General features: G+C 38.0%; 1 long non-coding RNA gene and 1 pseudogene across 1 annotated transcript; one reads left to right on the top strand and one right to left on the bottom strand.

The window, feature by feature from the left end:
* Positions 1 to 310: 310 nt before the first annotated feature.
* LOC150054570 (uncharacterized) lies at positions 311 to 23076 on the bottom strand. Its single transcript, XR_016537559.1, has 3 exons — positions 22967 to 23076; positions 12992 to 13120; positions 311 to 557 (listed from the first exon to the last, which is right to left on the bottom strand). It is a non-coding gene; the product is annotated as an uncharacterized LOC150054570 (long non-coding RNA).
* On the top strand, positions 4865 to 6421 carry LOC150054571 (dnaJ homolog subfamily B member 6 pseudogene; annotated as a pseudogene).
* Positions 23077 to 27935: the final 4859 nt, after the last annotated feature.

Below are 27935 nucleotides of genomic sequence, written 5' to 3'. Positions count from 1 at the left end.
GAGCCGAGGGCTGCGTGAGTGGAGTGCGAACCGACCAATCCCAGGGCTGGGAGATGAGCTTCCCGTAACCCAACTCTTCCCTTGTAGCCTTGGGACCCAGATCCCGAGCCTGGGGCGCACCTCGGTGAAAAGGAGGAATGGTGCCCGAAGACATGAATTATTCTTCTCCGTGTAGGTTATTTCTAAGAAAATACCCCCCCCCCGCGTACTTAACCCAGAGCAAATGGGACGGCCTCAAGGATCTCTGAAAAGAGATTTAAGAGGCAATGGTCTGCCAAGAATGCAATCTGCTTAATAAGGTTCATAAATTCACGGTATTTATTGAGATGCCTCTAAGCCACACAAGTAAGACGCTGCTGATACCAAAAAAAAAAAAGAGAGAGGGAGAAGTAGGAGGAGGAGACGAAGAAATCTTCGTTGGCAACTAGCTCAAGTTCTGATAGATGCTTTGCTGGACCTGTGAATTTGGTATATTGTCAGCTTTTTAAAATAGATTTCATTCCATGCGTATAGTCCTTGGAAAATACTCCATCATACCCTGTGTGATTGTTATCACCCTGTAAGAAGAGAAAAATGAGAGAGATATAGTGACTTGCCCAAGTCACACACACACACACACACACACACACACACACACACACACAGGCAAAGTCCGAATTATGTTCTAGACCAGAGTTTGGGTGTCATCATTGAGCAAAATAATTAAATCAGCATTTATTAAATACATGTGTACTATTTTCCATGAAGACTTAGGAACTAAACTTCTAAACAGAACAAAATTCTGGTATAAGACTCACACACTTTGGTTGTTGAAAACAAATTTTAGGGTTATATTATCGTTAGAAGAATTAAACGCTAAAAATCTCATCATTCATACCTACCTTTCTTAATTTGGTGGTGACCCAAGGCCCTAATGCATATCAGAGATGGACTCTACTATTGAACCACAGCCTCAGCCTGGAAATTTTTACAAGTCAGCGGTAAGGGAGACATTTTCTTTAAAACGATTTTAACAAATATGTGTAACTTTAAGTAGTTCTTTTAAGGAAAAGAACAATTTATGGTTGCTTTAATAACAATTATTCTTCAACCTCCAACTACAAAGCCTTACAATTTCCTCAAAATATCCATTTAAAAAAAAATATTGGCCTTCAGATTTTCCTCTACAAAATACATAGGAATTAATGCATTCATCTTCCCCACTTCCCTCTCATCAGAAAACAAAACCCACTCCTAAGAATGACTGTTAAGGGATTTGTTGTATTGTTGTATACAACATAATGTATATTAAAATACCAAATACTATAATGTCTCTATAATATAATCAGAAGGTCATTCTTCAGAAATTCTGATCTCTTCTAAGTTAATATGCTCTTCAGCCTGAGACATAACACTTACCAGAGCTCTTTCTAGATTTAACTATTATCCCAGAACTGGAAGTACCAGCTAAACTGGGCTATGAGAATAAATCTTTGCACATTAAATTCCAAGCCAATAATGAATTTCCTGAAAATTTGCTAATAACAGAAGTGCTTACTCTGCTTTTCCCCCATGCAAACAAGAGTATCAGCTTTTAAAAATTATACTCCTGGGGCTATGGGGGAGGGGATCTCAATTATACAGCACTTGTCTAGTGTTCAAGGCCCTAGTTCAGCCCCCTCTGTTGTAAGGGATGGGGACTCTTGTTTTCTGCCAAAGGCCATTTTCACACCATATAAAATTATCAATACAGGCAGCTGTTAGAAGCATGTCTGTGGCTTCATGTGCCAAATCAGCTGTTAGAATCATGTCTGTAGCTTCATGTACCACATGATTTCTCCAGGTATGCATGTGGAAAGTTCTGTACCCCTAAAAATCATTCCACTCTCCAGAGAAGGCATACTGGAACTCTTGCCGGGTTAAATTTCTGAGAAATTACCTCCAAACTTTTCTAAACATCACTAGCCATCAGAAAGCATCTTTATCAAAAGGCATTGTATTTCTTACATCTTTCAGCCTCTTACTCTGTGGCTAGGCGCCCTGACTCCTTTTCTCCCCTCCTGTTGCTTGCCTCTGCCTCTCTACTTTGAGCCTATATTTGCTTAGCCAAAAAGTCAGTTTCTGCAGAATAAAAGAGTATACAGAACATTTTTCATGACCACATGTACTAAAAACTAACAAGACCTTGTTATTACATCACTTTCCTTTATAGGTCGGCACGGGTCAATTCTTAGTCATCAATCAGAGTTGTGTTGACTTGGATGTGAGGCAAGAAGGAGTCAGCACATAGACAGACAATGGAAAAGTTCAAAATGAAAGTGAGGACAGGAATGGCCATTTCAGGGAGAGATTAGCTAGATCAAAGTTAATGAACTTGAATGCTGTCACATTCTCTAAGTTGTGAACATTCATGTAGAAACTAGTTTGAAATTTACTACCATTTTATTATGACTATCATAAAAATAATAACCAAGGTATAAGATTGCTGAACATAAGGCCCAGTGCAAAACTCTTTCCCTTCATCATTTAATTCTCAATCCAAACTTTGGGGGTGGATCCTAATATTGTAGTGGCAAAGCAAAATCTGTGAGTCCAAAGAACAGCTAAAGCTTTCAGAAGGCTCAACAATAGCAAATAGCAAAACAGTTTGGAGATTTTTTTCCAATTTCCACCAATGTGTACCAACTTGTCTGCTATTAATAACTTCCAATTATTCTTGTTGCTTTGTAATTATTGCTACATTTTACTTATTTCATTTTGCAGAAAGTACGAAGGGCAATACCTTTGTACAATAGGCAAGAATAAGAGGTTGAAATAGACTTTTACTCATTAGGGTCTCCATTTTCTTGTTTGTAAAATAAAGATGTTAGACTAGATAAGTAGTAGTTGTTTACCAGTTCAAAAACTATTAGCTTAGTCAACTTGATGTACCATTGACATTAACTACAACAATGGAATAGGAAGAAAAATGGTCTATATATATTTAAATTCAGAGTTTGGGGTCACTTTTTTTTTTTTTTTTTTTTTGCCAGTCCTGGACTTGAGCTCAGGGCCTGAGCACTGTCCTTGGATTTTCTCAAGGCTGGAGCTCTACCACTTGAGCCCCAGCACCACTTCCAGCTTTTTTCTATGTATGTGGTACCAAGGAATTGAACCCTGGTCTTCGTGCATGCTAGGCAAGCACTCTACCACTAGGCCAAACTCCCAGCCCCTTAACCTAAGATCTTAAAGAGAAAATGCTGCCACTCATTAGAAAGTTAAAGCTAATTTTTCTCATCAGAAGAGCAAATGCAGTGATAGTTTGATTTAAAGGCTCAGGAAACTGGCCAGACTTTCTCTCCCTATGATTTAGCTCTGTGGCTGAAATTTCTGTCTTCTCCTTTGGGTTAAACCAGCATATACTTCACACTATTGATTTCTTACTCATCATCTCTTACTGTTCCTTCATGATTATTTATTGTTGCTGGTGGTTTTGTTTTTCGCTTGTTTTGTAGGTAGCCACCCAACAACAACTATAAAAGGACAACCCAGCCAGGTGCAGTGGCTCAGGCCTGATATCCTACCTCATCAGGAGGCTGAGATCTGAGGATCAAGGTTCAAAGCCAGCCCAGGCAATAAAGACCGTGAGATATTTTTTTTTATTACCAATTAATCACTAGAAGGGGGGAAATGGTGCTGTAGCTCAAAGGGTAGGGTGGTAGCCTTGAGCTGAAGAGCTCAGGGATAGCACCCAGGCCCAGAGTTCAAGATCCATGACCCACAAAAAATAAAAATAAAAAAATTTTTTAAAAAGGACAATTCAGTTCACCTGAGCTAATTAGTAAATGGATTACCAGAATGGTAGAGACTTGAGTCCCTTCTCTTTCCAGACATTAAAAAGGATACATTTTCCCACACCATCCCTGCTTTACATTTGGGCTAGACAGCGTGACTCGTTACAGCCACTAGTCTATGGTACTTTGTGGGTAGAAGTGGTGTGTCATTTCCGGTAGAATATTTAATTGCCAGTGTAAGTACTTACACTGTTTATTCTTACCCAGCCACAAGACCAGAATTGGTTGTGGAAGGATTGTTTGCTTTTGTGAGGGTTTTTTTCCATTTGTTTGCGTTTGGGTGATTTTGTATTGAAGTCTGAACCCAAGGCCTCACACATGCTGAGCAAGCAAGCACTCTACTATTGAGCTACAAGCTCCACACGGTTTTGTTTTTGGGGTTTTTTTGTTTGTTTGTTTGTTTTTTATCTTTTTTAAGGCAGGGTCTCTCCTTATTGCCTGGATGAACTTGCTTTCAGCCTCAGGCTCCCAAATAGATTAGAACTACAGATGTGTGCCAAGAAGACCAATATTTTTCAAAATAGCAAAGCCTGAAGGGGTAACAATGTTTAAGAAGTAATGTACTCATTACCTTACAAATGTAACTGTAACCCCTCTATATATCACCCTCACGATAAAATAAAATTTAAAAAAATAGCAAAGCCTCTATATTAGTTTAGATTCTGAAATAAGACAGTAGGGAACAACCCATATCACTCACTCATATAATTTAAGTGATATACCTTTGAGGGCAAAACCATTAAGATTTAGGTATATTTTTCACTGCATAATCTAGATTATATTACACTGGTTCATGATCAGACTATTCTAATAAATATAATTATAGTCCTGAAGAAAGGTGGCCCCATAAGACCAAAGGAAAGAATTTTCAGCCTATGTTCAGGAGAGTTCTCCCTTTCCTGTGAGATATGAGTAAGTGGGCCTTAAGCTGGAGTGCCACAGGCAGCAACTTAGCAACTGCAATAGGAACTAACCTTAAAATGAAGTGAACATATCCTAGGATGGCAGAGAAACAGAAAAACCCTCAATGATATGAATCATCACTCTACTCTTTCAATTCTTCAAATTAATCATTTTGCTCCTTTATGCGATAGGCAAAACTATATTTTATATACCTTTAATTTCATCACAGTTCTTAACCCAGATCTAGTTCCGGATGTGCTCAAAACATGAATGCAATAATTTTTTTAAAAATATAATAGCTCACACTAATCACTTCAGAAATAAAATACTATTTCTATTTAAAGGGGGAGAAGTTATTTGATTAAATCCAAATAACTTTTAGATAATTCAGTAATCAAAACACAAAGATATTACCAGGTTTATCAAATACATGTAGCTTTGTTATGGCAGAAATGAGGGAGAAAAATCAATGAATAATTGCCTTCATGGAAAAATTACCATCAGTCAGGTGCTGGTAGCTTACTCCTGTTATCCTAGCTACTCAGGAGGCTGAGATCTAAGGAGCATGTGAAGCCAGCCCAGACAAGAAAGTTCATGAGACTCTCATCTCCAATTAATCACTAAAAAGCCAGAAGCAGAGTTGTGGCTCAAAGTGTAGAGCACTCGCCTTGGGCAAAAAAAAAAACCCTCAAGGTCCATGCCTAGGCCTTATGACTGACAAAAATAAATAAAATTAGGCCGCCGCCAGCGCAGCGGTGCCGGAGCTGCGAGGAGATCGGCTGCCTGCCCCCTTTTTCTCGCTGGCAGCCCGCTTCCTCGGACTTGTTCCAACCATCTGTGAAAACATGGTGGATTACTATGAAGTTCCAGGCGTGCAGAGACATGCCTCAGCCGAGGATATCGAAAAGGCATCCCGGAAACTGGCATTAAAGTGGCATCCAGATAAAAACCCGGAGAATGAAGAAGAGGCAGAGAGAAAATTCAAGCAGGTAGCTGAGGCGTACGAGGTATTGTCAGATGCTAAAAAACGGGGCATCTATGACAGGTATGGCAAAGAAGGATTCAGTGGTGGAGGAGGCGGTGGAAGTCGTTTTACAGTCCCTTGGAGTCTGGCTTTGCATTCTGGAACCCTGATGATGTCTTCAGGGAATGTTTGGGTGGAAGGGATCCATTTTCATTCGACTTGAAGACCCATTTGATGACTTTTTTGGGAACTGAAGGGGTCCTCGAGGAAGCAGAACCCGAGGCGCAGGCTCGTTTTTCTCTGCTTTCAGTGGATTTCCTTCATTTGATGCAGGATTTCCTTCATTTGGTTCACTGGGTCATGGAGGCCTCACTTCCTCCTCCTCTTCCACGTCATTTGGCGGTAGTGGATGGGCAACTTCAAGTCTGTATCAACTTCCACTAAAATAGTAAATGGCAGGAAAATAACTACAAAGGGAATTGTTGAGAATGGTCAAGAGAGAGTAGAAGTTGAAGGAGATGGCCAATGAAAGTCCTTGACAATAAATGGTAAGGAGCAGCTGCTGCGCTTGGATAGCAAGTAACTCAACGCATGCATTTCACAGAAATGCTAAACAATAACAAGCACCATTGGAGGATTAACAGGAACATTTTTTTGAAGATTTCAAACGAACTCGACTTTCAGTATAACTGTACCTAGTCTAAAGTATTTATAAACAGCTCATCGGAGCCTCTATTTGCCATAGACTTATGAGTTTATTGTTGGGACCACACAATAGGACCAGATTTTTTTTTTGTCTTTAAAATTGTTGTAATCTCTGTATGCACTTTGCTTTTTTATTAAACGTCATCCAAGGTGAGGCCGTCACTCTTGCGTAGCGCTAGGACACGATTGTACACCAGCATGGATCTGCTCCTGTTGTGTTGAAATGTGAGCCACGTAATTCAGCCTGCTGTGAAGCTGACATTGCCAGGGTGAATCTTCTACAGAAACAATTCCAGTTTTTTTGTGTTCAGTAATGAAAGACTTAATACATTAATGGTAATAATGCATTTCTGGTTTATTATAAATTAAGGATGTTTTCTAGTTGTGCATGAATGCTGGCAAGTTAGTAAGTTTTGACAACTGTTTAAATAATGTAATGTTAAGTTTAGGTTTAAAAAAAAGTTGGTAAACTGGGTCTTTGTTATTGCTTTAAAAAAAAATAAATGCGACTGTGTTTGGTGCATTCTTTCCTGAAAACAAAAATAAAAAATAAAATAAAATTATTGTAATTGTACACCTACAATCCTAGCATTCTAGGGGCTTAGGCAGAAAGATCATGAGTTTGAGACCAGCATAGGCTATATAGTAGTCGCCAGGCCAACCTGAGCTATAGAGAGAGATTCTGTTAAAAAAAAAAAAAAAAATCAGCCAGGCGCGGTGGCTCACACCTGTAATCCTAGCTACTCGGGAGGCTGAGATCTGAGGATCAGGTTCAAAGCCAGCCCGGGCACAAAAGGACCTGAGACTCTTATGTCCAATTAACCTCTAGAAAACGGGAAGTGGGGCTTGGCTCAAGGGTAGTGTGGTAGCCTTGAGCTGAAGAGCTCAGGGACAAGTGCCCAGGCTGAGTTCATGTCCATGACCCACAAAAAAAAAAAAAAAAAAAAAAAAAAAAAAAAAAAAACAAAGCAAAAAAGATCATCATTTCCAACCTAAGACCTAATTGCTGAGATAGCTATTATCCTAATAATTGAAAACTCTGGAATTAAAACAAGTATAGTTTATACATATATATATACACACACTAGCATATGTATATGTGTATGTATATGTGTGTATGTGTCAGAAAAGGAGAGAGAGAGAGAAAGACAGAGAGAAAGACAGACCTTGAACAAATTACTTAGCCTCTCTGAACTCTAGCATTCCCATCTATAAAAGAGAATAATAGTCCCTAGTTCAGAGTTGTGGGGAGAAAAACACACTATATTCAAAAAGCACTTAGTGCAATGTCTAACACATACTAAGCATTATATACAATACCACCCTATTAGATGATATTTATTCATAAATAATTCATGTATATACATAGATCCTGTTCTCCTTTACTGTTCATTTGATTTGGACTTCCAACCTGTGTTCTTCCATTGTGCATCATTATAACAGGTATCTGTTTAATGGTTCCTACATCTTTCCTACAGAAGCTGACTCCATTCCCACAGTTCTAATGATAGTGACAAGAACTGTGTCACTGATGACTGTCCTTTGGCCAAAACTATTGGGCTAGGTGGACAACTAGCCACAAAAAAATCTAAGGATTGCCCCCATATGTTGACTTCAGAAGAAAGTTCACCTCATCTCTCACTTACTTGCAAAATCTAATAAATGTCATTGCATATCTATTTCTTTTTTCTGCCAAATGAAGAATCCTATTCTTTGAGGGAGGAATGTCAGTGGACAAAGGGAAGCAGAGAAAGTAAGTAATTTGTTTTTTTTTTTTTTAATATTGGATAATTCATTCCAGGTTTCTTCAACCAGTGGCTGTCTTTCCATCTGTTTTCGTTTTTATTTTGTTTTGTTTAGGTCAATCATGGTGCTTGAACTCTGGGCCTGGGCAAGCTCCTCAGCTCAAGGCTACTGCTCTACCACTTGAGCCACAGCTACACTTCTGGTTTTCTGGTGGTTAATTGAAGATAAAGTCACGGACTTTCCTGCCCAGGCTGGCTTTGAACCATGATCCTGATATCTTAGCCTCCTGAGTAGCTAGGATTACAGATGTGAGCCACCAGTGCTCACTTTCTCTCTGTTTAAACTTATCTCTTCCTAGGATTTCTCCATATATTCCTAATATATATCCCCCATTTTGCCAGAGCCCTTTTGACATATGCTTCATTTAGATTTTACAAAGATAATAGTATGCTATATTACCATAAAGTAAAAAAGTAAAAATGAAAGACACTTTGCACTTATTGTCTTCATTAATAACCTGATGATGCCACTTAAAAATATGATCAGGTTCATCAAAAGGAATTGATAAAATTCTTCTGAGAACTTTAAATTACCTCTTCATATTCTTTCATGCATCTATAATAATAAACCCCATTTCTGAATGTTCTTATTGAAACTTATCCAGAATCTTACATTTCTCAGTCTTTTTTGTAGTGAATATGACCACATGGCTAAATTCTGGCTATTTAAATCTAAAGAAAGGGAGAAGCTTGGCATTGGTAGCTTACTCCTGTAATCCCAGCTACTCAGGAAGCTGAGATCTGAGGGTCAAGTTTTGAAGCAAGCCCAGGCAAGGTAGTCTGTGATGTTCTTATTTCTAATTAGCTATCCACAAAAGCAATGGCTCAAGTGGTAGAATGCTAGCCTTGAGCAAAAGAAGCTTAAGGACAGTACCAAGGCTAAGATTCAATTCCCAGAACCAGCACCAAGAAAAGAGGCTAGGAAAAAGGAGAAAGAGAAAGACAGAAACAGAAAAACAGAAAGCTTTTCTGTTAGCTGGGATGTGTTATGATGTCTGGAGACTTTTTAGCCACCTTAGATTAGAAAGAAGATAGTAATTCTCTACATACAATATACTAGTGACTGGAAAAGAGTTGTCCCTGATAACTCTGTATAGCCACCTCCATGTCAATCCATATTAAAACAAATAGTAGGTGGGGGTATATGTGTGTGTGCTGGAATTACAGACACCACATCGAACATTCCAAAAGCATTTTTTTTCAAAGAGAAATAACCTAACTTTTATTCACTAGCAACTCCCATCTTCATGGGATCCCATTTTATCATTTTTTCTTGATTTTTTTATTTTGATTAATAGAAGGGTTACATTATATTCACCAGATAGAAGGTGCATAACTTCACAAACATTGATACCCTTTCTCATGACATGGTCCCCATTTCTCCACTCTGCCCTCCGCTTATCTTGATTTCCCTCCTTCCCTATCCATTTTCAAATAACCAATTAAGCACATATAAAATATATCAGAAAACAAGGTGAAATATTGTAACAATATGAGATAACCAAGGGACGTCAAAAGAGATGAGAGATAACATAGTACATTAAGGACCACAGTCACTCATATAAATATATGGTTTTTGTTTCCTTATCTTGGAGGTCCTTACATTTAGTGTCATACTATTTGGCCTAATGTCTCTAGATTTTGTTCTATTGTAAATCTCTGCTAGGACAGCCCAAGGTTTCTACTGATTATGACAAATGAGTAAGACTATTGGGCCTATGTACCTTTGAGTCTGGCTCCAAAAACATTTTTTTTGTGTAGGTCATGGCCTGGGCACTGTCCCTGAGCTCTTCTGCTCAAAGCTGCTGCCCTACCCCTGGGCCTGGGCCTTGTCCTTGAGCTCTTCAGCTCATGGCTAATGACCTACCCCTGAGCCAAGACCCACTTCCCATTTTCTAGAGGTTAATTGGATATAAGAGTCTCAGGTCAGGCCAGGAGTTTGGCCTAGTGGTTAAAGTGCTTGCCTAGCATGCATGAAGACCCGGGTTCGATTCCTCGGTACCACATGCATAGATAAAAAGCCAGAAGTGGTGCTGAGGCTCAAGAGGTAGAACTCTAGCCTTGAGAAAGTCCAAGGACAGTGCTCAGTCCCTGAGCTCAAGCCCAGGACTGGCAAAAAAAAAAAAAAAGAGTCTCAAGTCCTTTTATGCCCAGGCTGGCTTTGAACCTCGATCCTCAGATCTCAACCTTCTGAGTAGCTAGGATTAAAGGCATGAGCTACGGCGCTTGGCTTCCAAAAACATTTTAAGTGAAAAGAAAACTGCAGTTTTATTTAAGCTACTGTCATCTAGGTTTTTCTGTTACATTACACTGAACATAGTCCTGATATAATTGATACAATGCAATTGTAATTTGGTAAGTCATTTTGAGTTACATTGGATCACTAATGCTAAATGACTTGAGTTACATTGGACACTAATGCTCTACAAAATAAAATCTTGAAAGAAATGTAACATATATTTAAAATTTTTAAATCACCACTGTCAATATGCTATAAATACTTGTTCCAGCAAGAATGAATCTAACTAATATCTTCAAGTTCGATTGTGAGGGACAACAATAACCCTAAACAAATTGATAAGAGTCTTCTTTGAAGGCCAGAGGCCTTCTTGAAGGAGGAGACCCTGCCTACCTTGTCTTGATCATCACCATGTAGTATATTAATTAGATGAGTCAATTTCCATTGCAATGGAACTGCCAGCAAGAACAAGAAATGTAACCTCTGATTAGCAAGGACCTTGTATGGTTTCCATGGGAACAAGCCATTAAAAAGTCATGGTTCACAAGGTAGATTCTAACTATATTTGAATCTTGGCTAAATCATTTAATATCTGAGAAACTTAAATGTTGAAAAATACTTTAAACCTCTCTCTGTTTCTTATTTCTATATCTATAAAATGGGAATAGTATTGTCTACTTCATAGAATTGTTTTGACTGCAAAATAAGTTAGAACATTTCAGGCTCTTCTGAACAGAGACTCACACAGAGTAACAACTCAATAAATGTTGGCCATTTATAGCTCTTCAAAAACTCACAGCTAAAAGAAAACTTTGTGGACACTGTTGTTACCTGATCTAAATCCAAACCCAAGATAACATAAAAGCGGAACTTTAAAAACTCAAAAGAAATCATTCACAAGATTTTGTCAACTGAGAGCTGAATGTCATTTCAGTTCTGCAGTAGCACTGGTATTTAAAATGAGGAGTAAAGGTTCCAAAAACAACTCCTTATAAATTGTGCTGGCATGATTTACAAGTAGACTTGTAAACCCACATAGGTAGAGGTCAAGTGAAAATAACTTGTATTCATTTCGAGGCTGATCATTTAGTTTAAAGTACCTTTCTCGGTTGGGGTTATAGCTCAGGCGTAGAACACATGCTTAGCATGCACAAAAGCCCTGGGTTCAATTCTCAAGCACCAGAATTAATAATAAAAACAAATATACTTTATCATTTGGCTGATACTCTCATGTGTCATATAAGCAAGATGACCATACAATTTACTTGAGTTATTTAAAGTGGTTAAAAATAAAAAAACAAGAACTATTTAGAAAGGGAGCTTTTTAAAATGTAACAACTGAAACACCATTACCTTTAGGCGGAAATGCCATTGGATACTGACATGATTGGACACTGGCCCCTCCAGGTCTCTTTTCTCACGTTCTCTAGTTATTTCTGTTTTACAGTCCATCTCTTCATACCAATTCATTGGTTTCTTCTATCTTTTTTATTGCTTTCTCTTCTTTAGGATTTCTTATCATTTCAACTTCCTTATGGCCACAGATAGGATCTTAACTTGCAAATTGTCATAGTTTCTTGGCTCAGATTCTCCAGAGAAGGAAATCTGGTCAAGCTTGTCAATCTCTTCCCACTGAGCCACATCATAGGTTTTCTAGCCTGGAGCCAGGTTTGGCTTCTATCCAAATTACTTCAAGACACCACTGGCTCCCCTTTCAGCAGGGGTAAAGAGCCTGGATTTGACAGATCCTTTAGTACATTTCATTTCTCGAAAAGCAAAATATTCTAACAGAGAATCATGGTGAAACAAAGTCACCATCAAATCACCAGCATCTAGAATAGTTCTTAGCCTATAGAAAATGCTTACCAACAACAACAAAAAATGCTTACTGACTAGCTACTGAATGAATATATGTATGAATGAAGAAAGTGGATTTTGGAGGAATTGAAAAGATGCTAACAAATTTTAATTTTTTTTCCCAGTCCTCAATCTTGAACTCAGGGCCTGAGCACTGCCCTTGGATATTCCTCAAGGCTAGTGCTCTACCACTTGGGCCACAGCACCACTTTTGGCTTTTTCTGTATATGTGCTACTGAGGAACCGAACTCCGGTCTTTGTGCATGCTAGGCAAGCACTCTACCATTAAGCCTTGCTCCCAGCCACCAACAATTTTTTTTTAACCAGTCCTGGGGCTTGTAATCAAGGCCTGAACACTGTCCTTGGGAGTTCTCAAGGCTAGAGCTCTACTACTTGAGCCACAGCACCACTTCTGGCTTTTTGATTTTTCTGTATATGTGGTACTGAGGAATCAAATCCAGGTCTTTATGCATGCTAGGCAAGCACTCTACCACTAGGCCAAAGTCACAGTCCCTAAGCGGATTTTATTGTAACAGAAAAGATTTAACTAAATGAAAGAAGTCTTCAAATGTGAAATCCTTCAAATGGGTCCCAAAGAAATTCTAGTAGCTGTTGACAGTTGTTTTTAAAATATCATAGGAAAACGTATATATAGTTAGGTCCACCCTCTTAAATAATAGAAGAAATCCAATTAATTGTGTCTTACCTTTTATAGGAGTATTCTTCATTTTTGAAATAAGGGCCTAATAAAATAATCTACGCAGGGGTCGGGGGCTTGGCTCAGCGGAACAGCCCTTGCCTGGCAAGCGCAAGGCCCTGGGTTCAGTCCCTGGCTCTGGAAAAAAAAATGATAATCTATGCAGTCCTTTTACTTTTAATATTTTATGTGCCTCTAACAGGAAAGAGTGCTTGATTAGCTTTCCTCTATAAATGACAATGAATGTATTTGCCAAGTCCTGTAAGGTACAATGGCTGTAGTGGCCATATATTTTTTTTTCTACCAAATGAGAGAATGATCCAACTGCCAAATCTAACATTTACAATCTAGATTTTTCCAGGAAAATTTATGATACATGAAAATTATAGGAATAAACCTGAAATGTTTATTTAAAATATTCTGATTCTTAATGACCTTCTACATAAAATATCCTTGTCTATGTGTCAAGGCTGAGTCCATTAATATGGAAAAATTCTGATCTGGCCAGTAGTTTGTTTGGATTATCTGAACTTACATAATATTGCTTCAAATCATCAACAAATGCCAGTCCTGGACATGAGCTCAGGGCCTGAGCACTGTCTTTGGATTTTCTCAAGACTATAGCTCAATCACTTGAGCCTCAGCACCATTTCCAGCTTTTTTCCTGTGTATGTGGTACTGAGGAATCGAACCCAGGTCTTTGTGCATGCTAGGCAAGCACTCGACCACTAGGCCAAACTCCCAGCCCTCAACAAATGTTTTTGTTCCCAGTTATATTCTGACAGAGTAGCACAAACAATTTAGTCATCAGAGGTCTCCCTAATATTTTTGACCCATAATTTCCCTAATTGGTAGACATAAAGGCTCATTTAATCCCTAAAGTGCCTTATTCAAGAAAAAGCATAGTCAATGAAAATTGACTAAGTGTAACAGGTTTACCTTGTCATCTCTACAGTGTTTTCTAACTGCTACAATCTTCTTCCAGTACTTTTTGCCACAGAACAACCCAAGTTACTGTATTTTATTATTCCTGGCCTTTGTTGGAAATCAAGTGGAGGCTAGGGAGTGGGCAAGGAGTATAGGCAGAAATCATGAAATTTACTTCCAAGCCTAGTCATAAGCCTACATAAGCCTAGGCATAAGCCGTAAGTCATGCCGTTGGCTTGTCTGGAAGTTATGTATTCTGAGTGTTCCCACTACAATGCACAGGTGGTCTGATTCCAATGTATGTACTAGAGAGTCATTCGAAAGGCACTGGACAGCAACATGGACAAGAAAGAAATTCATCTTTGTTACATTAGCTAATTAACCAACTACCAGGCTGACCAAGAGAATAATAGGGAACTAAACTTCAGCTGCCAGCTCGCTCACCAAATGATGTACCCTGGACATGGGGATGGTGCCTTTTCTCATTCAAATACAGCAGTAGCTCTGACTATAGGCTCTCTCATTTGATCACCCTGTTTCCATTCTTTCTCTTCTTGGAAAACCTTCTCAAAAGAGCTGTCTGATTAATATTCCATAAGCCTACAGCATAGCACTGATGTTGCCATTTTCTGATCGGAAGCCTTCAGCAGGGCCCCATTGACTTCATGAACCAGAGTACAAAATCCAGAACATGGCCTCCAAGACTTTCTATAAATCTTTTAACAAATATATGTTTAGGCAGCACAGCCACTCCCTTTGTCTTCTCAAACCCACATTCTCCTACTCACACCCCTCTAGTTTACAGAAATTCCACCTTCACATACTCCAGGGATTTCCATACTTCAGAATTTCCTCAATCCCTTCAGGCTTCTGCCAACACTTTTCCTTTAAGATCCTTATTAAAAGTCTAAATTTCCAGCTTATATATTATAAAAGTGCCTTTATCTGGTTCATTTGCAAGGCAAAAAAAATAGTAAGGTTCTCAGTTTATTTCACAGCCTGAGCTCCTACTCTGATGGCAGCAGAGTGAATTCGTGGTATTCCCACCCCTCACTGGGCCATGCTTGTGTGGAGGAAGTCAATAGGAACTCATCAGAAAGGAACCAGAAGGTGAGGAAAAGATGATGATAATTATGTGTCGCCTCTCTACTCTGTGTAGATGTTAGGGATGTCAGAAAAAACAGAAGACAACCAGGGGGCCGGAAGTTTGGCCTAGTGGTAGAGTGCTTGCCTAGCATGACGGAAGCCCTGGGTTCAATTCCTTGGTACCATACACAGAAAAAGCCAGAAGTGGTACTGTGGCTCAAGTGGTAGTGAGATATTATTTAGAAAGGTCAAGGACAGTGCCCAGTCCCTGAGTTCAATGGACTGGCAAAAAAAAAAAAGAAAAAGAAAAAAAAAGAGAGAACCTATTAAATTTGACTTTCAGATAAACAGTGAATTGTTTTTTAGTATGTCCCAAATACCACCAATAAATGTAAAACTAAAAAATTGTTGACTTCTGAAAAATCAAACATAAAACTAGGTGTCTCTGGTATTCTTTGCTAAAGTTGACAACTATAATAACGGCATCTCTGGTTGAATTAATAATATAAGCAATGACTCACATTGCAGGAAAAAATCCTGCCAATGCATAGTCCACCAAAAACACTCCAAGCCCAACGCCAATGTTTTTCCTCCCATTATTTATGTAGTGTAATGGTAATCTACATAATAAACTTCTCATTTGACAAAAAAAAAGCCTCTTGTAGTCAAGAATCTTATTCATCATGGTCTTTCACTGGCTGGCTGAATCTTGGAAGTATCTTTTATGCACCTTCTTGCTACATTGACATTTCAGAAATTCAAAAACAGCAACGAGAAATTTTCAAAATAGATAAAGTGTCAGAAGAAAATGCCCTGGGCATATATAATAGCACATCCCGGTGGTTTTTTTTTCTGATTTGAATAATGAGCTATGAATTTTATAATTTTGGCCTTATAGAAGTATCTCTCCAAGTTTCTCTCCCTGACTTGCAGAGAGTATTTGTCTGGATTTTAACAGAGGTATGTCAGAAACTCATGGGAGTACACTTTATGTCTAGAAGTCTGTAGGTATTGGGGTTTGAACTTAGGGCCTTGTGGAAAGCTACTTCCTTCTTTAAGAAAAGTTCAGGGCCAGGAGTTAGGCCTAGAGGTAGAGTTCTTGCGTAGCATGCACCAAGGCCTGGGTTTGATTCCTCAGTACCACAAACATAGGGGAAAAAAAGGCTGGAACTGGTGCGCAAATGGTAGAGCTCTAGTCTTGAGAAAGTCCAAGGACAGTGCTCAGGCCCTGAACTCAAGCCCAGGACTGGCAAAACAAAACAAAAAAAAGTTTACACTTTATTGAACAATAAAATTTGTATCTGATAGCAACAGTAAAAGAAAAACCTAGATAACATGTCCATAATAAGATTCAAATGTATAGAAAGAAAGGAACACAGAAAAGTGAAAATCCCTTTTATACTGTCTCCTAGTCCTCCTCCTCTGAAGTAGCAGTTTTACCAATTACAGACCTTTCTGGGTGTATTTTCAGACTATCCAAGTATGTATCATCTATTACCATATGTTTTTGATTCATTTAAAATCTTTGTTACGAAGTATATAGCTAAAATAATACAAATCATATGTAATGATCTTCTTTTTAGATGTATATGCATACTCAGAAAGCTCTTGCCTCATTTGACCAAATTAATCTTAGAGATTGTTCTGCCTAGAAAGGAAGGGAAAAAGAAGAAACAAATACAATCACTGGAAGTGGTGCTGTGGCTCAAAGTAACAGAGCACTTGCCTTGAGCTGAAGAGCATAGGGAGAGTGTCCAGGCCCAGAGTTCAAGCCCCACAACAAATAAATAAATAATTGTTCCGCCTAGCCAGGTGTCAGTGGTTCACGCCTATAATCCCCGAGGCTAAAATCTGAGCACTGAGGTTCCAAGTCAGCCCAATTAACCGCTCAATGATAGAATACTAGATCTTAGCAATAAAGCTCAGGGACATCTTTCAGGCTTCTGAGTTCAAGCCTTAGGACCAGGACATGCATGCATACTCACATACACATACACACAGACACACAGACACGCACACACACACACACACACACACACACACACACACACACACACACACATTGTTCTGGCTATTGAAGTTTAAAAGCAAGCACTGAAAAGATTAAACTATTTTCAAGAAACTTAAATTCTATCCTAGAACATATCTCAAAGATATTGAAAGGAATAAAAAAAATAAGCAAACCAAAACCCAGCAAATATCAACAATGTGATATTTACAATATTTGAAATAAAAAAAAAACTTAGCAGATATACAAAGAAGCATGAAACTACAACCCACAATGGGAGGAGTGGAGGAATTAATTGAAAGAAACAGCAGATCCAGATGAGCCACAGATGATAAAATTGATAGGCAAAGTCATTAAAGCAGCTGTTGTATAACAGCTATGCAATATATGTGTAAGTAAGTAGCAGAAAACATGGGCACACTAAGGAACAAAAAAGGTATAATTTTTAAAAATGACAAGATGAATTAAGATGAAAATTATACTTGAGATGAAAAAACAGAAGTACTATAAGAATTATAATTCTCCCATATTTCTATAATATTCAACACCACTAAATGTAAAAATGAAATTTTTCATTGGGTTTAAGAATAGTTCTTTCTTGGATGTGGTAGTACATACCTGTAACCCCATCACTTAGGAGGCTAACACAAAAGGATTGAAAATTCAAGGCCAGTCTGAGCTACAAGACTCAGTCTCAGAAACAAACAAAAATATATTTCATATAAAAATCTTCAGCATCAGCTGTGTGCCCATGGTTCAAGCCTAGTTACTCAAGAGGCTGAGTTCTGAGGATCATAGTTCAAAGCCAGCCATGGCAGGAAAGTACATGAGACCCTTATCTCTAATTAACTACTAAAAAGCCAAGGCAGAGCTGTGACCCAATTAGTAGAGTGCAAAAACCCAGGCCCCGAGTTCAAGGGCCAGAATCAGGAAAAAATATCTCCATCAGTTTGTGTACCTAAACTGGCAACATAGAATAGTGTAGTGTTTGCACAGTAAAATACATTAACTGCATTTGCTCTTGGTATTTATATAGAATAGGAGCAGCACATAGACTTTTTTTTTTTTTTGCCAGTCCTGGGGCTTAAACTCAGGGCCTGAACACTATCCTCAGGCTTTCCTCAAGGATAGAACTCTACCACTTGAGCCACAGCATCACTTCCTGCTTTTTCTATGTTTGTGGTACCAAGGAATTGAACTCAGGACTTTGTGCATGCTAGGCAAGCACTCTACCACTAGGCCAAATTGCTGGCCCAAAGAGCAGCACATAGATGTTTCTATATGCAAAACACATCAAGTCAAATATAACTTTTATTCAGAAGGTTAAATTCCCATGAAGAATGAAAAAGTGGGTCCTGTGACTTTATTTTTTTAAGCTCAATGCATGCATGGATTAATGAAAAAAATCCTTTAGAAGCATCCTAAGATTATGAAAAAAAGCTAGCAAATTTTAGACCGTTTGCCAAGATCAATAATAGCAGTAGTCCCAATAATTTGTTAGTGGGCAATATTTAAAAGACTGATCTTAAAAATGTAGGTAGGAAGAAAAGGGGAAGACAAGCAAGCAGTAGAAGCAAAACCAACCAAAGAAATACTATGAAAAGTAGGAATGTTACATGAATCTCCTTGACAGAAGTTGAGAAGGTGATAACATGGGAATGCAATTAAACTCAGCCACACTATTGAGTGCAAAATACTGCACCAAAAGGAGCGTGTTCTCTTTCCTCCAGAAGCCCAAATTATGATGCAAGAGATGGACGCACGTACATAAATAATTGTATTGTCAGAATGATAGCGATAACAAAGAAGGCATAACAATAGCCAATAATATGAAATAAGCATGGAATTGTGAGGTAAGAAAAACAGAAGACTTCACATAAAAGACAACATTTGAATCGTGTCCTAAAAGAAAAGGGACTTTATTATCCATGAAAGGATTATATTGTTATTCTACATTTAAAGTCTCCCTCCCTCACACAACCATTCATTCTGTGCCTCGGGGTATACTCCTTCATTATCAATAGACTGACACTTTTGGCCATTCATGGTGGTTATCTGGCTTCTAATTTTGGCCAAATAAGGTGGCTATAACCCTCTCTGTACACAGTTCTCATGGAGGCTTCCCTTTTTCCGTAGCTCCAGTTCTTACTGAGCTACGAAAATGGTCATTCCCTTGGTCCTTTGGACCTATGAAAGTAAATGCTTCCCACTTTGCTAGTCTCTGGTACATAATCCATACCAGGATCATATCTCTGAAAAGAGTCCCTTTCCTTGAATCATCTGAGTTAAATTCAGTCCTATAAAGAATAAGATAAGGAAAGAAGAAGGAGCACAAGATTGGAGAACCATGTGATTGGACAGCTGCAGTTGTGAACACAGAATAAGGATGGGAACCTAGGAGAGAAAAGGATAGTTTTTGAGAATTAAAGTCAATTGTAAGAGATGGTCTCACTAAAGATTTTGGACTATTCACTAAGAGAAATCCAGGGCATTACAGAGTGGGTACCATCAGATCTAAAACATGGAAAATGGAGTGAAGAAAGAAAGAGGAGAAAGGAAGACCAGGAAAGATGTCTTTAAAAAAAAAATCACATCTTAAAGTGGAGAGTTGATTCATTGCAGAAAAAAATGTATTTAGATTTAGGGCATAAAGAATAAGTGACGTGAGGGGCAAAACACAGGGGATTTTAAAAGATGACACAAAGATCTCTGACATGGGAGCATAGGAAAATGGACCCTAATAAACATAGAAAAAAGAAAAAAAGAGGTTTATCTTTGTGATTGTTGTTCTTAATGTACTAGGTGCAGTTATTTCTTTTCTCTTACGTTAATGTCATGTGGTTACTGTATCTGACTTTGTTACCTGGTGTATGTATATATATATAGTTGTATTATATATTATATATTATATATATGTATTACATATATGTATTATATATTTGTTTATTTGAAATAGGGAAGGGAAGGGGAAAACAAGATGATTGGGAGGGGGTGCAGGGAGGGAAAGGGGGACAAAAACATGAGAAGGGATATTAAGGTTTGAGAAGTAATGTACCTATTACCTGATGAATTTAACTGTAACCCCTCTATATATTATCCCTACAATAAAACACAATAAAAAATAAATCAGGGACCAGGACATGAGAAAGGGTATCAATGTATGTGAAGTAATGCACCCTCTATCCGATGAATATAATGTAACCCTTCTATTAATTACAATAAAAATATATGGAAAAATAAATCAATATTAACAAGAAAATAAAAGAATTTCTCAGAATTGGGAACATAATAGTTTGGTATGGATCACATAGAAAGCAAAGTACTGTGCAGCGTTCAGAATCCCAGCACAGAACTGGAAATGTGGGTCTATGTATTAGAAATGAGGTAAAAAGATAAAAGTAAATAGTCTGCAGTTGTGCATCTTAATTCTAGTGGCACTTGAGAATCACCTGAAGAACAATTACAAAAATAGATGGTAGAGTCCAGCACCAGATCAATTAAATCCGATTTCTGGGTGCAGACAGAAATCCAATTTAATTGTTCTGTATCTAATCTGATTTAATAAGATTTAATCTGAGTTTGTATTTTTTTAAAGAGCTCCCTAGGTGATTCTTAGATGCATTGGATTGAGAACCACTAAGCCAGAACAAACCAGAAACAGCTACAAATGGACATTTCAGAATATCAGCAGTTAAGGAATAGGAAAGGGAGATGATAAAAGTGGCAAGTAAAGATAAAGGCAATAGGGAGAGATTTATCAAGGCTGTGGAAAAACACATTATATGCTGCAGAGAGAATAAGCATGTGAGACAGCCACTGGATTTAGTTAAAATAGGACAGTATTACTGGTCTGTGGAAAAGTAGTGTTACAAGCTCCAGAACAGGTTGCAACAAGCAAAGAGTACACTTCAGACAAGGAAATGGATAAAAGAGTGTAGACCACCCTTTCAAGAAGTTTGGTACAATAGCTGTGAGGAAAGAATAACTTGTGAAGAAAAAAGCTTTATGTGACTTTAAAAATGAAGACTAGCATGGTGGCACATGTCTATAATCCAGCTATGATAGATGCAAGAGGACCTAGAGTTCACACTCCAACAGTTTGGGGGGTGGGGAGAGAAGCAGAAAGATCCTGTCTCGAAAACAAACTGAAAACTAAAAAGGAATAGGAATATAGTTCAGGTAGTAGAGCATTTGTCTAGCATGTGCAAGATCCTGGAACCACATCTAAAGTAAAAACATGACAAAAGATTTTTTTTAATGGAGATACGTGGTAGTGAAGGAATTCTGAGAAGAGTAAGGAACCTAAGAAAGCTAGCATGAGTGGCATCAAGATGATCAGATAAGCAGTCAGTCTAGGGAAAGGATAGTAGAGAGGTTAAAGTTGAGGAGTTCAATCCATTATTCGCATAAAGGATTCTGAGAGCAAGGAAGGAAGGTAACAGGTGTGGGAAAATGAACAAAGAACATTTATAGACCATGTAATGCACTCATGTGTTAGGCACCACCTCCCAGTCATCACATTCAGTGATCACAGGTGCTTTGCAAGGACAAACGCTAGCAAATGAGATAAGAATGAAAAACTAGGTCTATTTTGTCCCATTTCAGCCAGGTAGTCACCTTGTTCTTCTGGTACCATTACTAATTAACGGCCCTTTAAAGCCTGGCTTGCAATTTGTTTTAAGTTAAATGCTCATTTCAAGCTGAATAGGAAGAGATTTCACTTATGATAATATTTCCTTGGTTTCGTTTAAAGGGAAGAGCTGTGGAAGATCATTTAAGAAAGAGAAAAAGCCTATTATGGAGAATGCTCCATTAGTGAGGGCAAAAGGAGATGGTGCTTCAAAATGATAGTGTTTAATGGTCCAAGTTAATGGCAATCAATAAATATTTAGGAAGTAGACTTAGCTTGAATATTTTAAATTCCTGTTTTAACTGTAAAAACAAAATAAAGTAACTTCAAATTGCAAGTCAATCTAGCATGGTCCACCTCTTTCTACAATGCTGGGCAACTGTGTGAGCTGAGAGGATATCAGCTGAGGACTGAGCCATCCTATATTGATCAGATCCTCCTATTACTATCTGTGCCATGTGAGACAGGCATGGGGGCCAGTAAGCAAGATGGCTTCCAAATTTCCAGATGGCGAATGCAAACTTTTCAATGAAAAACTTTTGGCATTGTGACACTGAATGTCCTTTTCTGTGGAAAGCATGTTCCTAAATTGGGATCGGTGAATTCAGAAGTATCTGTCACAGGGTTTCTTCACTGACATCAAGGGAACAAGGCTGGGAAATGAGTTCAAGGAAAGGCAAGAAATGAACATGAGTGATAATCACCCTGAGTGTTGGTCCTGCAGGCTGGCTAAAAGCCAGTAGGAATGAAGGTAGGAATGAGATTGTAGAGGGCTAGTAAAGGCAGGGTAAAAACCAACAGAGCAGTTGGTATCTCACACCTGTAATTCTAGCTACTCAGGAGGCTGAAATCTAAGCATTATAGTTCAAAGCCAGATTAATCTCCAATTAACTAGCAAAGAAGCCAGACCAGAGATCTGCTAGTGGAACACCAACAATCGGCAAAAAATAAATAAATCCAAGTATAAGCATGAGCCCTGAGTCTAAGCCCCAGTATCAGCACAAAAAAAAATGCATAAAACAAGATAACATCCCTGCTTAAATCTCCACAGCTTTAATATTGAACTAATATAAATTGTTTCTGAAGATATCAATGGACCATTTGCAATAGGTTACTAAATGACTATACTATTCTATCACTAGCCCATTTATTCTTTACATCTGGCCCACAGCTATAGCTTGAAAATGTTTCCTCCAAAATTCACATTGAAACTTAATTCCTATTGAGGCAGTATTTTAGAGGTGGGGTCTTTGGGAAAGTGAGGCAGTGTCCCTCCTGAATGGATTAGTGCCTGTTAAAGGGTTAGAATGAACCAACTTTTTTGTCTTCTTACCTTCTCCTACATGAAGACTCCTCATCGTTCACCAATTCTCTTATTCATGGATGCAGCAAGAAAGCCTTCCTCAAGCATCAATGGCTAGCACCTTGATCCAACTCTGTGAACTGAACTAGGGCAGCAGAGATGGGTTAAGATACTTTAATCTGAGACGATCCAGCTTCCTCTTCTAGAGCCAGAATAACATGAAGCTTATAAGTAATTTGGAGATTGGATTCTGGCTGACATCATTCAGCAATTGTCTCAGCTCTAAGCAGTGCTGACCACATAGGTAATTGGCACTCACTAGGTATTTAGTATTTTAACCTTGTATTACACTATTTTCTTGTATTTTGACAAGAAATACAAGAAAAATTCCTTATAATGTGTTTGAGTATTAGAATATTTTTCATATTTTTAAAATAAAATAGAAGAATATTTTGATGCCAAAAGGATATTACTTACACATAGATGAATCCCTAATTTCCTAGACTTATTTTAGCTTAGTCCTAGACATATTTAACATAGATGTTCTGAGAGGGTACCAATCTAAAGCCCCAGGGTCTTCTGTCTTCTGTTTCCTAAATAAATAGCTTTCAAGAGGAATTGTTATGACTAGAAGACATTCATGGGTGATGCTACCTGACATTTACTTAATGCATTTCTTTAGCAGAGCCTCCATTTCTCTCTTATATTCTTTTCTCTTATGCCATGGCAGGTACTGAGTAAGCATTTTCACTTTATCTCTTTTCTGAAAGGCCAAAACGGTGACAAAATCAGTAATAGAACCCATACCTTTTAACTTTAGTGCAGACTTCATGCTACTTAGCTTTTATCCACCAGTTCTCTTTTCCTGGTGATGGGGATTCTGAGAGGGTAGCTTGAAACAAACATCAGCTATCTCTCAGCCTCTTCCTTAACAGCTTATAAAAAGGAAAGAGGAAGGAAAGGGAAAGGAAAAGGGAAAAAGACTGCTGGGAATTAAATCCAGGAACTTGCACATGCTAGGCAACCCTAACTACCACAAAGCCACTGAGCTACATCTGTAACCCTGTTCATCTTCTTACTTCATATCATATCAGCTCTTTGAGGTGACTGCTAAACTGTAAGAGCTAAACAAGAGCTATAAACCTCATTTTATATAGGACATTTCATTCAGCTAGAACCATTACAACATGCTTTGCCAACTTAAGAGTGGTAGAATTATAGAGCAGCACTACTGAATTAAATAATAAGTAACAGCTGATACTAATAATTAGCTAAATTGGTGGTCTAGCCCAACTGTCACAACTGAAGTAACTCTCCTTTCCCCTGCCATCTCTCCACCTTTTCCTGCTCCCTCCTTTGGCAAGGGCACCAATGTGGAGAGATAAGATGGTTATAGTAGTCATCAGAAAGTCAAGTCACTGCTCTCTCACTCTGTAGCTTTATAATTTTATGACACCAAGGACTTCCAGCCATTTTGAAGTTGCATCACCCCATGATTGTTTTATTTCTCCTCATATCATGTATGTGGTAGGAGGGGAAGACTACAGTAGACTCAAATCTCTTGAGATTTTTCTAAAATATTCAGAGAGACAGCTGCATTTTCACAAAATCAACATTTTGCAATTGCTGTTCTACACGTTAATCTTGTAAAGAGGGTTCTCCTCTTTACATAAGCCAAGGGATTAGAAATGAAGCTTATGCTGGAGTCACAAGGTAGAAACTGAGACTGATCCTGCATTTTCAATGTCCCTGTATGGTAGCTTTCCAGTCAATCTGACCTCACAATAACTGGTGAGAAAAAAAAATCAAGACTATTATTATATAAACCTGATGTAAAACCCCATGCATCAGGAGGCTATCAGGAAGGCCACAAGTTCAAGAACATCCTGGGAAACATAGTGAGAATCAACAACAAAAAAGCAAAAGCCTATGCAGCTTGGATTAAAACCAAATGAGCATTTTATCACACTTGTTAATTGCTTATCTCTGAAAGTAGTAATATGGGCTTTCTTTTAAAAAAAAAACAAACACAAAAAAACAATTCAAGAATCTGGTGTCCAAACTCTCTGGAACCACCAAAACTGCTCTTTCTTCAAGATATACTCCTGGGAACCACAAGAAGTGTGGAGCTAAAACCTTTTATTTTATTTTATTTTATTTTGTGCTGCAGCATGCAGAGTAACTACCAGGATGTCCTCTGTGCTCTGATCACACTGCCAGCTTACCTGCAGGAAATGTATCTCAATAACCCTCTGTGCTGGGAAGGACCCCAGAACAGGAAGCAGCACAATCATTTTATGCACCCTTTATTATTGCAAAAAATTGATTAACTGACAATTTATTGCTAGGTTAAGATATCAAAACAATTAAAATGAACATAAAAATCTAGTATTGCCAGGCTCTTTGCAGGCTACCCACAAGGGACGCATAATCCATCTTTTTTTGTTCCTATGAAAGCCTTCACAGGAACAAGTTTCTCATTCTAATACATCCCTATCTAGAAATCACGGAAGGGCTCAAGTCTGAATCCCATCAAGGGACGTGAAGGTGGGGCGTGTGGAGGTGGGGGAGGGAGAGGTTGTAAAGAGGAGTTTGTTTACTGTGAAATAGACAGCTCCATGGCAGAGTTATTGCCTACTATGCACAAGCCTTGAGTTCTAGCCACACCATCACCTACACAAAAAAACCAGCCACAAAGAACACCAGTTCCAGCCTGTCCCACTCTACCACATCCTCTCAATTTGAATCGCCTCATGCTCACGTCAAGTTCACAGTGTAGTAGTTTTTCCTAACACTCTGCCAAAACAACTGTCTTCCCTATCCCACAGCAGTGTGATTGCCACTAAAGAAATAAGGACTCTTTGAAACTCTGTTTGGAAAATAAAACTGAAAAATGTCTTTCTGACAAAAAAAAAAAAAAAAAGCCCTGCTTTCCCAAACAACCTTTGTAGGACCCTGTCATTACTGCCAGGGCTTGTTTTGAGATGAACATCTTACCATGACACCCAGTGAGGTTTCAAGCATCTAGCTTAAAATGATGCTTCCACATCAGCTTCCCCAGTATCTGGGATTACAGGTCTGCACTACCTCACAACTATACTTTTTACACTCCTGATTTGAAAGTCTGAATTTTTCTCTCTGAGAAGGAATATCTGACAAATGAGTTTGAATACCAGTGATACCACTCACCTGCAACAAGTATTTTGTTATCTGTAAAATGGGGCCAAACCTAGTGAGAACAGCTAGTACTCCTGCCCCATTTCTGCTATTCATATCCATCCCTTGGCTGCATATGTTTATGAACCTTAATTTTGCTGCCTACAATATTTGCCACAGGATTTGCAATTAGGTCTCTTACCACAATGTGAATTGGAAGAAAACATTTTTAAGTGGTCAGATTACCGCTGAAATTCCCTGGGGTCATCTCTGAGTGGGTATCTGAGGAACTGGGCACAGAGCAGAGTGTTCAGGACTCGAGACTGTTCACCTCCACTTAACAAATGACTGGATATTTATTTATTAGTAACACAAGAGCTTTTGTAAACCAATTATTATGAGCAAACAGTATTTGATATAAGGCAATGAAAAGAAAAAGAATTAACCCTGCTCTTATCTAAATTCATTGCTCTAAGTCACAAACATATGGGAAGCAGTTAAGTTTAAAACTCTCATGATTAAGAATGAAGATCTGTAAGTGCTATGCTCCATCCAACCTTCTACGGGGAATGGACAATGCCAAAACAGCAAGACTGGAAGGCCAAAAAATTCATTTCATTGTCACCTTTGATTTTTCTTTGGGGGCAGAGAAAAATCCTGGATTTATCCAAATACCACATTTCTAGGATATTGAAATATGCAACACACACATAAAAGTCAATTTTCCTCTAGGTATATTAACCAAGGAAAGAAATGGATTAAACAAAACAAAACAAAGCAAAATGTTATCCAGTTAAAAATTTCAGATTGAACATTCATCTTTAATCACGCAAAATAAATTTAGGAAGGGATTTTTCATATGACACAAACTCACAAAATAAAAGGAATACCACAAAGATAGCAAATGAGAAATAATACACAGAAGAAGATGAAAAATAAACCTACAGGAAAAAAAATAAATCAAGTAGTTTCAGAGTCCTAAAACAAACAAACATTCAACTGATAAAGTAGCAATTGGTTCTTCCAAAGGTCCCAAAGGTAGAATTGCTGGGCTAGTCTAAAACAGGAGGACTGATTGTAAGTTTATACAAAAACCATTTTCCAGTTTCTTATCCTCTTTGTCAAGCACTACCCCAAAATCCTCCAGAAAAGAACAGATTTAAGGGTGGACAATGGTATTGAAGTATATCAATATATTGCTCCCCTCCAAAATTAATTAGCAGCTAGGTTTATAGCCTCTAGGGGCAACTGTTTTCTTTGAGAAAATAGATAAACCCAAGAAATATTAGGGGTGCATACAATTACCCTTAAGAAAAAGATCACATGACAGAGATCCTACCTAGAATGACGGGGCTTAGTAAATCAAAAGTATGATATCCAGTTAAATTTCAATTTGAGATAAATAAGGGTAATTTCTTAGTGCAAGTATGTTCCATGGGATATCTGAAAGATATTTATAATAAAAAGTGCTTATTGATCATCTAAAATGTAATTTAACTGGCTGTTAATATTTTCGAGTATCTCTATCCTCACCTTAAATTCTAGCCAACGCCTGATTCTTCTATAGGAACAGAAGGTTAAGTATGGAGAAAATCTTCCAACAGGAAAGACAAAGGACCAACTAAATAAAGGATTAAATAATTCAGAAGAAACAGAAACAATGAAGAAAGCAGATGAGAAGACTTGAAGTAATTAGAATCATTAACATCAGAGAAGAGGAATGCTGTACTATGAAACAAGAATGACTTTCAATTTAAAAAATGCAAAAAGTTCTAAAAATCAGAAAAATTAAAAACAGGATTATAGAAATAAATTTTACTATAAAATAAGTCCTGTTTGGCAG

Source organism: Megascapheus bottae, chromosome 14 (assembly GCF_031878675.1).
Source record: "Megascapheus bottae isolate mThoBot1 chromosome 14, mThoBot2.hap1, whole genome shotgun sequence".
Classification (NCBI taxonomy): domain Eukaryota; kingdom Metazoa; phylum Chordata; class Mammalia; order Rodentia; family Geomyidae; genus Megascapheus; species Megascapheus bottae.
Note: the sequence above shows the minus strand (reverse complement) of the source record. Positions and strands in the feature narration are given on the sequence as shown.